General features: G+C 49.6%; 1 long non-coding RNA gene across 4 annotated transcripts; it reads left to right on the top strand.

Moving 5' to 3' along the window:
- The first annotated feature begins 3,363 nt into the window (after positions 1–3,363).
- On the top strand, positions 3,364–7,464 carry LOC309640735. 4 transcript variants are annotated; one of them, XR_014252370.1, is made up of 3 exons: positions 3,364–4,016; positions 4,211–6,592; positions 7,117–7,464. It is a non-coding gene; the product is annotated as an uncharacterized lncRNA (long non-coding RNA). The 4 variants fall into 4 exon arrangements; XR_014252371.1 differs by lacking the exon at positions 3,364–4,016 and having other exon boundaries at positions 4,084–4,444; positions 4,591–6,592; XR_014252372.1 differs by lacking the exon at positions 3,364–4,016 and having other exon boundaries at positions 4,084–4,710; positions 4,789–6,592.
- Positions 7,465–13,656: the final 6,192 nt, after the last annotated feature.

Raw genomic sequence — 13,656 nt, 5'->3', positions numbered from 1 at the left:
CCATGAAAGACCGGAATCTAGGTCAACTTGGGCAAGCCACTTAACGGGGCCTCAGCTTTCTTTATTTGTAAGGTGGGCACCACAGCGCTTCCGTCCCGTATTCATGGCGATAACCTGGCAACAAACGTACACCATGTGGCCCCACTTTGAAATCTTTAAAGAGGTCTGCCAATAAAAGTGTCTGTAGGTTGTACCTTCCCTGCAATGCGACACCTGGTCCAAGGTGGAGAGGTTCAGGAGTGAGCAGTTTGCCCTTGACATGAATGGACATAGCTCAGCCAGCGGCGTCCCTTCACTGAGATCCTGGCTGCCGAGGTCCACACTTTCCATGTATCCAGGCTAGTTTCAGATGGAGACTGAGAGGGAAAATAGGCAGGTGTAAGGATGCAGTCCTCAAACCTTTGGCTTCAAATAATCCATCCCAAACTGCTACCCGAGCCCCCCAGTATCAAAAAGGAAACATGTTATAGACCCAGAAAAATGTGTTTCCCAAAAGGCCTAGGTTTGCCCTCATGTCATCAGTATCTAAAATAGAAGTAGCAGTACACTTAAAATCTTAAACTTCTATGTATTTAGGGACCAAAGGCATTTTCATCAGAAAGAAAAGGGATTTAATAATGAAACCACAGAGAGATAAATTGTTTTCAAGCCCCTGATAAGAGAGGGGAGAAATGTCAACCTCATGGGAGTTGCAAAATCAGCAGTTAGGATTTTCGGATGCCAACTCTGGGGGAGAAGAGACTCCAGCCTGTATCCTCCCCGCCCACCCTCCGCGGTATGCCTGGTTAGGACGTGAGTCCTGCAGGCGCGGTGGCCCCTGGGCTGGCCGGAGCGGCAGGATGAGTGCAGGGGTCCCTGAACAGAACAGTTTACCCTCCCTCCCCAGAGACACCTGGCAATGTCCGGAGGGTGGGCTAGCGGCAGGTGGCCAGGGACGCTGCTAAACACACTGCAATGCCCAGGACAAAGCCCACCACAGGGAGCGATTCAGCCCAGAATGTCAGCAGTGCTGAGGATGAGAAACCTATGCACGTGGCAATGCTGGCCTCCAGGAGACGCTCAGGAGACAGCGAAACCCCCTTCCTGCCCACAAGGGGGCGATGGTCCTCTCCTGTAGCTTGCTCTGATTTAAGGGCCTTTTGCTGTCCGCTGCTGGTGAGTGACCCGGTGCCCTGGCTTTAGGAGTCGGGGCCTGAGGGCCTCGTTAGCTCCCCGAATTCTGTGCACGCAGAGTGCGCTTCACCCCCGCGCTCCCCGCTGTTGTAGAGCAGGGTCTGCAAAGCCAGGAGGGGGGATTGCTGGATTTGGCGCTGGCAGGCTTGGTCTTGGCGTCACTGGTAATGCGCAGGGTGGTATCTGGGGTAGAAAGAGACGAATCAGGCCGATTAGCAGCGAGGTGGCGGCTGCGGTGCAGAGCGCCCCTGAGTCGCGAGGCTCCGGGACCCGCTGGTCAGCAGCAGAGGTGTGACGAAGACGCAGCCTCACACCCTACTCCACGGCCTGGGCCTTTCGGAGCTGCCCTCTTCAGAGGGCTCTCCCAGGCGCAGACCACCCCATCCCCAACCCAGCACGCTGGCCACTCCGCACTGGACATCGAGGGGCAGTGCGGGGCGTGGTGTCCACGCCAGACTGACGTCCAGGTCAGAGGGGCTCAGCCTGAGGCTGAAAGGAGATTGGTGGATCAGTAGGTTAGTGGCGGTATCTCTTGGGAGGGAAGCACAGGGAATTTTTATTTCTCAGTTATCTTCTGCATTTTAAAAACTTCTGCCATGAGTATGCATTTCTGTAACCAAAACCTTATTAGAGTGGAAGCTTAGCGAGGCAGCTTTGCAAAAGGACCCTGCCTGACTCTTGACCCGCCTGTGTGCCTAAATGCGCATGCAGCTGGGGCTTGGTCAGCAGTGGTGACCTCCTGAAGCTATTTACAACCTGTAAACGGTGTGTGCTCCTCCACGGGATACCTCAGTTCTCTGACTCTCAGGTTCTTCTTCTGTGGAGAAAAAGGGCAGATATGTTCTACAAATGTCCACAGTTCCCCGTGGAGAAGGTACCTCTGGGCATGGACATGTGCTGGAGTGGCATGGTGCTGGGGTCGGCCCCTCGCAGCTCAATCTCAAAGACTCCAAGCAGAGCCGCTTACTTTATATTTTTCTTCCCTTCTGAAGACATTGGCTGGCACTTGGCCTTGGTCCAGGGTGTACGCCTTCCTCAACCTGTCGACTGCAGGGTCCTCACATTGCTTTGGGCTCGGTCCAAGTCTGTGCTTGAGTGGAGGACGGGGCTTTGAGAGGGTCCACACGCCCCTCCTTCCCAGCCACGCACCTTCTTTTCCTTGCCAAGCTCTCCCTTCTCCTACTGTGCCAACGAAGCAGCTGCTTCAACCTCTTCTGTAACCTGGGCTCTCCCATCTGTCTTCAGTTTTTCCCGTGCTCATAGCTGGTTAGAAACCTGCCGGGGGGTGTTTTTCAGACGAACTTGAGTAACTTGCCCTCGTAGATTAGTTAAGAGCCTGTAGGTGTCGAAGGGATTTGTGGAAAAGACCCAGCAGAGCCTGCGAGAACCCGAGGCGGCTGTGGCTGGAGCCAGGTGAGCCACAGGTTAGGGGCGCCTGGGCCTCATCCTGTGTGAGGGTGGATGCGCTGCTGCTGTCCTCTGCCTCGGGCCCTCATCTGTGAGATGGGGGAACAGTGAGGACTGCCCTCCCGAGGTCGTCATGAGGCTTAATGTGTGAACGCACCGACCACTCAGAGCAGCCCTCACCGCAGGGAGAGGGGTGTGTGTGTGCGTGCGTGTGTGTGTGTGTGTGTGTGTGTGTGTGTGTGTGTGCGCGCGTGCGTGCGTGTGTGTGTGTGTGTGTGTATCATTGTAGCCGCCGGGCTTCGCTCTTCTCCACCAGCTCCTTCTTCACGGGGAAGCAAGAAGAGGCATGGGAAGGAGGGAGAAGACTAGAAAAAGAGGCAGAGGGAGGTCCTTGGGGAAGGGTTTCTGCCACTCATGCATGGGTGGCCTGGGGTCCAAACTTGGGGTTTTACACCAGGGCGTGTGAGCAAGGGGCTGCGGCCAGGGGCAGAGCATTTACAGACCGCGCGTAGGTCTGGACAGAGCAGGAAGATGCCAAGGCTCTGCTTCCTCCCAGCTGTCAAGGCCCGAGGCAACAGGTCACCCCTTCTGAGTCCCTGAGAAATTGGGAGGTGCTAGTGCAAGGGCACAAAGTTTCAGTTATGCCATATGAAAACAAGTTCTGGAGTTCTGCTGTATAATATGGTGCCTGTAGTTAACAATACTGTATTGTGTGCTTAAAATTTACTGAAGATGGCTCCTATCTTAAGCGTTCTTACCATACACACAAAGAATGATGGTAATAGGAATAATAATAAATAAAGGAATGAATCGGTCGGGAGGACACCTTTGGAGTGACACATATGTTTACGGTGTAAATTGTGGTGATGGTTTCATGGGTGTAATCTGTCTCCATACTCACAAAGTTGCATGTATTAATCATGTACAGCTTTCTGTATGTCAATGATACCTTCATAAAGTGGTTTAAAACAATAAAATGGGGGGGAATATAGTCACTCCAAGTACTGAGCACGTTGCCTGTCCCAGTAAATAAGTAAATAAATGTAATTATGGTTTAAGCTTAGCTCAGGACTGAGAGTGGGTCCCACAGGTACTTGGCAGGTGGTGTCTGTGGCCAGCTCCTCCACCCTGGCTCAGCACTGCTTCTGTGAAGCACAAGGGCTCCCCAAACACAGAGACCAGCCCCAGGTGCACACTCGTGACAGAGAAGGTGGGCTGGTCGCAGACACCTTGTTTTGGTTACTTGCTATTCCTTCCCCCACACACCCTTTCATTGTCCTGGTCCTTAACCTTTAACTCCTGTAAGAAGCTGGGTTTGCAGATTTCTGAAGACATTTTGCAGTGTGCAGACCTGTTTCACCTTTGTTCCCCATCCTTGGGTCTGGAGATAAAGGCGGAAGACAGTACTCCATGAAAGCAACAATCACAAACCTCAGGTATGCTCACCCGCAGGTGCCTCAGACTTCAAAGAAATGGCAAACGAGGCATCTCATTGTATACATGGCCCTCTTTAAGTACACTTGTATGTACATAAAATGAAATTGTACTGAAGTAAATCTTATTGCTGAACGTTTGCTTTCCGGAAGACACTTTGGTGTAAAAGTTCCTAAGAAAATTTGTTTTTTTAAAGGACCAAAAGTGGGGTGAATGTTTCATGGGTAAAGACCTTTTTCGTAACGAGTGAAGGTGAAATGAGCAGACTGTGCAACTCAGATTCCAGCTGCATCCCCGTCACTACCCTCGGGAGTGTGCCGGAAGGACCCCAGAGAGCTGGCCCACTGCGATGAGCTTACAGCCTTGGGGCCCCAAACTGGAAGGATGGTCAGCATTCCTGGTTCTCTGGGTTCAGCAAGACCTGACTGAGGTGGGTGGGAGGTGAGTAGGAACACAGCTTTGCCCAGAGCTATCTCGTTGGCCTGTGCTAGAGGGGGAACAGAAGGTCAGAGCAGGCCTGGGTGAACCCAAGGTGCTGGCTGAATGTAATTTTTTTTTTTTTTTTTTTTAATAAAGGGACTCTCTTTTCTGGTTGTTGGCTGAGTATGTAATGTCCACTCTGGGTCATCTAAGGGCCAAGACCAAGTACTCTGTTCCTGCTGTGACCCGTGCTTCTGCTACCACGTGCTGCACAAGGTAGGTACCTCAGAGTCCTAGCTGAACAGCTCATAGAGAGACAGGTCTCACCCTTTCTTCTCCACCTGCATCTTACAGAGGTGGAAAGTAGGAACTGCAGCCCAGCAAGCCACGGACCCAGGCAATCCTAAAACTGCAAAGTCACCTGTGTTGATTCCAGCCAGCTTTTAGTAAGTAAATCCGTGACTCTTGTAAGAAGAGATTTCAGAAGATGTGTACCTTCTACAGAATTCACATTTAGTGAGGGGCGTGTGAAAAGGTATACACAATTTTAATCTTTTTATTTTACTAATAGCGTATCTTAATGATTGAAAAATAGAAATTCCTGTAAATAAAAAGAAAACCAGAAAGTACTCATACTTTACACACCTAGTGTTCACGATCTAATGGGCCTGCTTCGCCTTCCCCTCTCTCTTCTATCTGAGCCTCCACGATGGACGGGACTCACCTGGTACAAGTGACACGGGGTCGAGCTGGACTGTTGGTTTTCTGCTCCGCCTCTGCTTCCTCTCCGCATCCTGGACTCTAAAGAAGATGAATGAAATGTCTGCTCTGGTTGCTGGCTGTTTCATCTCCAACTTAACCTCAGTCTGTGGTTGTGGAGGGCCTCAGAAGTCAGGAAGGTCCCCCGCCGCCAACATGGGGAGGGTGGGGCTGGACCCAGGTTCCAGCCCAGCCCTGACACGCAGTGCGCTCAGTGGGACATGTTGGCATGCATGCAAGGCTGTAGCGCTGCCAGCCCCCATATGCTGCCTTCTTGAGGGCTGGCGGTGCCCTTCAGGACTGGCTGCATCCTTCGTCCCATTTGAGTGGGCAGTAGTAGATAATAAAATCTCAGAATATCCCTTGACCCCTGACCATCCAGGCAGGCATCTGTGGTCCTCCAGCTCAGGCCTGCCTGGGCCCTGTCAAGCCCCTGTGGCCAATCACTGAGCTGACCTTGCTGCTGGGCAATTGAACAGCTACCTGGGCAGCGTAGATGGCCCCTTGGGATGTTTCAGTTCCCTACATCCATGTGATTGAGAAAAGGGCCTCCTCCCTCATAGCCTCTCAGCCTTCTGAGAGGAAATAACCCTGTAGACATTGAGTGTGGCCCTGGCCACAACCAGCATACAGCAGACCGTGGCCCTGCAATCCTTTGGCCTTTGGGTTGTTGCAAACCTTTGACATTCATACTCATTAAAAATCAAAGGTATGGGAGCAAGTGGCTTCCCAGCTGGTGTTCTCACTCTGAGGCCACGTGGTCTCCAGGAGCCACGTGCATCCCGGGCCCAGTCCCTGCAGCCTCCGGAAAGCCAGCCAACTGTGGATTCCACGGTATAGAATCATCCTTGAGACACTGCTCCGTTGAGTAACAGTTTCCTTACCACCTACCGTTTGGTTTCTGTTCTCTGTAAAGGAGAGAGCAGAGACTGGGAAATGAGCAAATGTGTTCTGTGGAGATGGGTGATTAATGTAGTCAGAGGGCAGGTGTGACTCCTGGGCTCCCACCTCCCAGGGACACAGATGAAGTCTGTGTGCCTTTTGAGGTACACTGGCAATCAGGGCCAGCCTCTGATATGAGGCCCTGATGCCCAAAGCAAGAGTCTTGAGTTTACCACCAACAGCGAAGTTGCTATTTTAGCTAGTGGAAGAGCTTCCTGCCATCAAGGGAGGACAGCAAGAGCCCTGGATGGGTGACCACAGCCCCTGACCTTAACTGAACCTCTTCTTTTCTGTTAAAATGGACATTGAGTGGGTGTCGCCTGGAGTTTCTGGAAGCCCTGGATGCAGTGAGAGAGAGTGTTCCTGTGAATGGGGCCACCCAAAGGCATTTAGCAGGACAAAGGATTGGAGAGAGACCAGATCACACTGCAAGAGAGTGAGCCACCAGAACTGCCAGGTCCAAATCCACTCTTAAACCTGTCTCTTGCAGTTATTAATTTATTTCTATTGTTTAAAAATAATGTTTTATTTTACTTTAGTAAGTGTGTCCAGTCCATTGAAATCAAAAAAGTCATAGCTGATACATCAGAACGAATAATCCCTGAGACTCCCTTGGGTGCCCTACTGGATGGGGCATGGCTGGGCGAGGTGAAGACACTGAGTAGGGTCCGAACTTAGGGGAACTGCCAGACTGCTGTGTCTCTGTTCCTTCCCTGTCCCAGGAGAGCGAAATCCCGGAACAGTGAAAGGACAAGCAAAATGGGGAAGAGGTCTTTTGGTGGCTTAACTGTTCTGTTTGTATTTTCCTTTGTTATGTTCCGTTTTGTTAATGTGTGTTTTTACTAGGAAGTTACCCATTTTCTCTAGATTTCTAGTGTGACACAATAGGTTTCTCATTCTAGTTTTCAACCGAATTGTCACTTATTAACTGACATCCATACTTCATTTGGGTTTCCTTTGTTCTAACTTTTTGTCTTCCAGGATGCCATCCAGTGTATCACGTGACATTTAGTCATCATGTCTGTTTAGACTCTTCTGGGCTTTCACAGTTTCTGAGACTGTCCTTGTTTCTATGACCTTGACATTGGTGAGTAGTACTGGTCAGATATTTTGTTGACTGTCCCGCTTTGGAATTTACTTGGTGTTTATCTCAGGATTAGGCTTGAGTTATGGATTTAAGTAAGCAGATCACAGAGGTAAAGTGCTTTCTCATCACTTTATATCAAGGGAACAGGCTCTCAAGGCAACTTATCACTGTTACTATTAACTTTGGTCACCTGGCTGAGGTAGTTTGTCAGATTTCCCCACAATGAAGTTAAGTTTTTCCCATTTCCGTGCTGTGTGTCTTCTTTAGGAGGAAGCTACTTTGGGAACCAGCACTTATGGAGACAGGAGTTATCTCCACCTCCACAATCCATGGATGGCTGAGTGTCCACATCAATTATTTGGACTTCCACATAGGAGATTTCTATTCAACTTTATTGATCAAAACAAACAAACAAATAAACAAAACCCTGTGCAGTTACTTATTTTTACCAGCATGGACACCTGTGGACAGTTTTTGTTTGTTTGTTTTTCTTTGTTTTTTTAACTTTTTGTTATAATCCAGCAGTCCAGATTTTGTTGCTAAGTTCATTCCTACTTTGGCTATTGAGAGCTCTTTCCATTGGCTCCTGTTTTCCTTTGACATCATTCCACCCTGTGGACTTTTTTTTCTTGATAATTCCTTATTTTCTGATATAAGATTCAAGATTGGAGCTTCCCTGGTGGCGCAGTGGTTGAGAATCCGCCTGCCAATGCAGGGGACACAAGTTCGAGCCCTGGTCTAGGAAGATCCCACATGCCGCGGAGCAACTAGGCCCGTGAGCCACAATTACTGAGCCTGCGCGTCTGGAGCCTGCGCTCCGCAACAGGAAAGGCTGCGATGGTGAGAGGCCCGCGCACCGCGATGAAGAGTGGCCCCCGCTCGCCGCAACTAGAGAAAGCCCTCGCACAGAAACGAAGACCCAACACAGCCAAAAAATAAATAAATAAATAAATAAATTAAAAAAAAAAAAAAGATTCAAGATTGTCCTGGCTCATATATTTACTGTGTCAGTCCTAGTGTCAGCCATTATTTCAAAGAGCTCTGGTTCCTTTTACTAGAGAATGTTATGAAAAAGTTACATATAGGAGCTGAAAGTGCTCAGCTGACAATGCAAGGAAATATATGCATGTATTCCCACCTCTGTGTATTGCTGGGTCTCAGGGAGGGCTGCTCCACAGTGGCATATCGATTACTTTGAATTACAGTTCCTTAATAAATGGCTGATGCAAGAGGGACACTCTGTCTATGTCCTTGAAAGCAGGAAATAAGTCTCTCATGTGAAAGGTGCAGAAGCCTATATGAACAACCCTTGGTACTTCTTTAATTTACTACCCCAAGCCCAAAGTCTGTTTAGATTCTTCACTAATTGAGTATCCCAAACCTAAGTTTCTTTGGCCAGTAAATTCCCCATAACTTTATTCTGTGATGAAATTAAGCCTCACTTTCTGTTACAGTTGGGGAGGGATCTGTAAAGCACCTTGGTTTTTAAAGCAAAGGTTTGTCACTGGAACAAAGTGTCCCCCCAAAATAGTCTGATGCTCAAGATGTCTGTGTTCCGTTCATGTGATAGTTCAGGGCAGGTGGGGGTCGGGGCCCAGGCTCTGTCCTCCTTGTTTCACTTCCCTGCTTTCAGGTGGAGGGCTCCAACCAGCAGGGGATGGGGTGACCACATGGCACCATGCCCTCCGTCCTAGGACACAGGCTGGCCAAGGCCCTCACCACCTCCACCACTTGCCCTTCGGGCTGCAATGGGTGGGAAAGCTGGGAGGTGCAGGCTGGCTGTGAACAGGAAAAAGGGACGTGGGTTCTGGTGGACAGCTGGGCGGCTCTGCTGTGGCAGGGTCACCCGGAAGCTGGCGCACAGCCTCTGGTCCTGTGAAACATGATTACACATCAGCATGCAGTCTCTGATGCTTTGTGGTTCTGGAAATCCTATAGGAGGTGGTTCCGAGCAGATTAAGGTAATGCTCTCAGTGGAGGTGGTGAAGCCAAAGGTCTGCGCTTCAGACTGAAGGTGCTAATGTGGGTGTATATACAGGACAAAACCATCTCGTGTGAATGTAGATCAGGCTCGTTTAAGATCAGTGCAGTCGTGGGGCTTCCCTGGTGGTGTAGTGGTTGATACTCTGCCTGCTGATGCAGGGGACACAGGTTTGAGACGTGGTCTGGGAAAATCCCACATGCCGCAGAGCAGCTATGCCCGTGTGCCACAACTACTGAGCCCCCACGCCTAGAGCCCGTGCTCCACAACAAGAGAAGCCACCGCAATGAGAAGCCCGCGCACTGCAGTGAAGAGAAGCCCCCCTCGCCGCAACTAGAGAAATCCCGTGTGCAGCAATGAAGACCCAACACAGCCAAAAATAAATAAATAAATAAAATTTTAAAAAATCTTATAAAAGGAAAAAGAAAAAGATCAGTGCAGTCGTGTTATGCCTAAAATCTCATATCTTGTGCCTTTCCTCGGGGACAGCTTCCTCAGTTCTTGAGGCTACTGTAACTCACATACAGGGGAATGGAGAGTGGGCTATCTAGTGTGAGACCTTCTTTACCCTGTGTGTGAGTCTGCTTGGGGCTGCCATAGCAAACACCACAGACCGGGGAGCTTGAACAACAGACCTACCTCCTAGTCCTGCATGCCGTCTGAGATCAAGGTGTCTGCAGGCTGGTTTTTCCTTGAGGCTTCTCTCCTTGGTGTGTAGACAGCCATCTTCTCACATGATCTTCTGTGTCCTAATCTCTTCTGGTAGGACATCAGTCTTATTGGATTAGGATCCACCCTAGTGACCTCATTTTACCGTGATCACCTCTTTAAAAACCCCATCTCCAAATACAGCCACATCCTGGGGTCCTGGGGGTTAGGGATTCAGCATGTGAATTTTGGGGGGCACAACTGAGCCCACAGCATCCTGCTTAGGAACTAACGTGCCTGGGTCCTTCCTTCCCTCAAGTCCCATGGGGATCATGCGATAGCTAAGGGAGAGGCCACTCGTGCAGAGTTTGTGTCCCAGTTGGGGAACCCTTCTCTGCTCTCTTTGATCAGGCAGCAGCAGTGCCAGTCCCATCCTGAGGTGAGCAGTTCTGGGGTTTCCTGCCGTGTCTCCTGGCCTGCTGAGGTGCTCAGTATCAGGGAACCAAGAGCCACCAGCCTAGTAGGGATGCCGGGGACTCTCAGGGCCTTGGCAGATGTTTCTCCCAGCAGATACTCTAGCGAAAGTGGGGAAACATTTGGGGGATTACAGATGGGAGAGAGTCACAGTCTCGTTTTTCTTCAGAAAGACCATGTTGGGGTGGGATGTGAGACGCACCGTGGGGGCAGGGAGCTTTGTCAGGGCCTGATGGAGGAACCAGGCAGTAGATCGGGCTTGGGCCAGGACTGTGGGTGTAGAGGGGAATTAGTGTGAATTTGGAGGAGGGGGTTGCAGGGTATGAGATCAGCTGGTGCACAATTCTCTGGTTGGTTGATGGTGAGGTAACAGGGTGGTGAACTGTATCAATGTTTAGGTGCCAGTAGGTCTGGGGGCTCTTGATCATCAAGTACAGTAGTTAATGTCTTCCATCTGGTAGAAGTCTGTAAAACAACTCAGGAAGCGTGCATCAGATGCTGTTATCCAGGTACTTCAGAGAGGAGCTACAGCAGAGGATATGGGGGGGGTGGGTCTGTCCTGGGAAGGCCCCATAGGGTCCTGTTCGGTTACACCTGGTGTCTGGGCTCAGCAACCAGGGAAGGTGGGGCTGCTCCTGGGTGTGGGAAGCTGCAGGATCCCGGTCCCCTGAGGGCCCTGTTAGCCCCCAAGGTGAGATGGGGGTGCAGTGACTGGACAGAGGCGTCTGGCCTGGGAGAGGGGTCCAGGCTGGAAATGTCACGGGACTCATCGCAGGGAGGGAGAGGAAAGACCAGGCTGGGGAAGGTGGGTTACAGCAGACTCCACGGATGTCTCTGTGGGCCTGACAGAAGGAACTCAGAGCCAGAAGTGGCCGTCAGGAGCTCAGCTTCATTCTCCTGCTCCTTCGTAAAACTGCTGTGTCAGTTTGAAACACTACCAAGAGACTTCTGGGCCCATTGCTGCTGTGGTTTCATCAAAGGGGCCCGGGTGGAAAACAGAACCACTGCAGGCCCCACCCATGTCCCCACTGGGGGTGAATCCGATCAGGGTTCCAGGGCTCACAGACTTGAGGGAACCTCTGTCCTCAGGACTGGTCTTTCTCCTTCCTCTCACCTGCTGGTCAGGAGCCCAGGCACCCCCGTCCTGGCTCCACCCCCAGGGCCTGGATTCTGGGACAGCTTAGAGGTAATGGAAGACCCTCACGCTCCTTTATCTGTCTGGGGCCAAGAATGTCTAAAAAGTTGCAACTGGCTGATTACAGAGGGCTGAGTGTTTGCAGCAGGTATGGGTGGAAAGATGGGGTGTGAGTTTCCTATGTCTTCACAGCCTTCCCAGTGTAAAGATCTGTGCATTTCCTATGGCCAGTGAACTCCCCACACCATCCTCCCAGGAAGCTCAGCCAAGTATTATAAGGGCAGAGTCTCTCCCCTTGCTTATTTGTAACTTCCCACTCCCACAGTGAGGAGCTTGGTGCCCACTACCTGCCATTTACTTATGCATTGCTCCTTTCCAGATTACATGTGCAGAGGTTTCAGAATTGTTAGCTGCTACACCCTGGAAAGAACTCCATAAAATAAAGTCCACTGTTTGTGTACATTTTTTTTCAAATATTGATATTGTACTTCATTATTTTTTTTTTCTTTTAATTAAAAAAATTTATTTATTTATTTATTTTTGGCTGTGTTGGGTCTTCGTTTCCGTGCGAGGGCTTTCTCTAGTTGTGGCAAGCGGGGGCCACTCTTCATCGCAGTGCGTGGGCCTCTCACTATTGCGGCCTCTCTTGTTGTGGAGCACAGGCTCCAGTCGCCCAGGCTCAGTAGTTGTGGCTCACGGGCCTAGTTGCTCCGCGGCATGTGGGATCCTCTCAGACCAGGGCTCGAACCCGTGTCCCCTGCATTGGCAGGCAGATTCTCAACCACTGTGCCACCAGGGAAGCCCCGTTTGTGTACATTTTGCATTTAGTCTAGAGATTGCGTTCATTTCCAAAGTTAACTTAGGTCAGCACCTTTTATCCCATCCCCTACAGTGAGTTTTTTCCATGCATTTCTAATACAGTTAGATTCTGTCACATTGAGTATTCCATCCTGTAATACTCCTACACCGTAAATAACTAAATTTGAATAGAGTTTGATTGACCCCTTGGGCTAGACACATCTATGGGTTTAGACAAATGAATAGTGACAGGTATCCATGCTAAAGTATGACATGGAACACTTCAAATCCCCCACCCCATGATCTGCTTATCATCTGTGTAGCTTTGCCTTTCCCAGAATGTCACCAATGGGGTCATACTGTGTGCAGCCTCCTCAGGCTGGATTCTTTCACTTAGCAGTATATACTGAGGATTTATCCATGTCTTTCCATGGGTTGATGGTTCATTCCTTTCTGCTGCTCAGTAGTATTCCATTGCATGTGTATGGAAGGAAAAACAATTTTCACTCTGTCCTTCTAGGTTCTTGGTTGAGTCCCACCCCTGCCCCGTAATAAAAGGCAGATTAACAGGAGAAAAACAGAAGTTTAAGAGCATGTATACCTCCTGTATACAGGAGAGATACCCAGAAAAACTGAGTCACTCCCTGAAATGGCCAAAGCCATCACCTTAAATACCAAATGCCATCTTCAGATAAAAACAAAAGACCTTGGGGAAGGGGGGAAGCCAATAGTGGCAGGTTATCATGCAAAGCACAGTAAACAAGGGTATTGTATGTAGATTTAAGTCGGGAATTCTCCATTGATAAGAGTGACTTGAGATTTAATCATCCTTGTATTTCTGGTGCAAAGAGGGACACGGCATTAGAAATGGAGATTTCCTTATAAATGTCCTTCATAAAAGGTCAGTCTCTGGTCAGTTTTTTCTATCTTTCTTTTTTTGAATGAGACTGAAATAATCCTTATGCCAGAGAGACATATATTGGCGTGGTGTATTCTGCTCGCCTTGACATGGATGTCCTCCACTTTGCTTATGCAGTCATCTAGTGAAGGATATCCTGATTTCTTCAGGTTTTTAGCCATTACGAATAGTGCTGCTGTGCATAATTGCACCCTTGTCTGCTTTTGGACATAGATTTTCAAAGCAGTTGCCTATATACTGGACGCATAATTGTTGGACCCCGAGGGGAGACTTGATTAGTTGTGGAAAAAGCTGCGGAACTGTCTTGCCACGTGGCTGTACATGCACCCCAGCTATGAGGAGAGGTTGCTTCTCACCGTCCAGCAGTCGGTGTTGCCATGGTTTTGTTGGAGTTTAGCCATCCTAGTAGGTGTGCTGTGATGGCTCACGATTTTATTTTGGAAATCCCTAATAGTATATGTATAATTTTTGTATGATTT

This window comes from Balaenoptera physalus, assembly GCF_965194825.1.
Source record: "Balaenoptera physalus genome assembly, chromosome: 13".
In the NCBI taxonomy this organism is placed as follows: domain Eukaryota; kingdom Metazoa; phylum Chordata; class Mammalia; order Artiodactyla; family Balaenopteridae; genus Balaenoptera; species Balaenoptera physalus.
The sequence above is the reverse complement of the archived record's forward strand: the minus strand, read 5'-3'. Positions and strand labels throughout refer to the sequence as shown.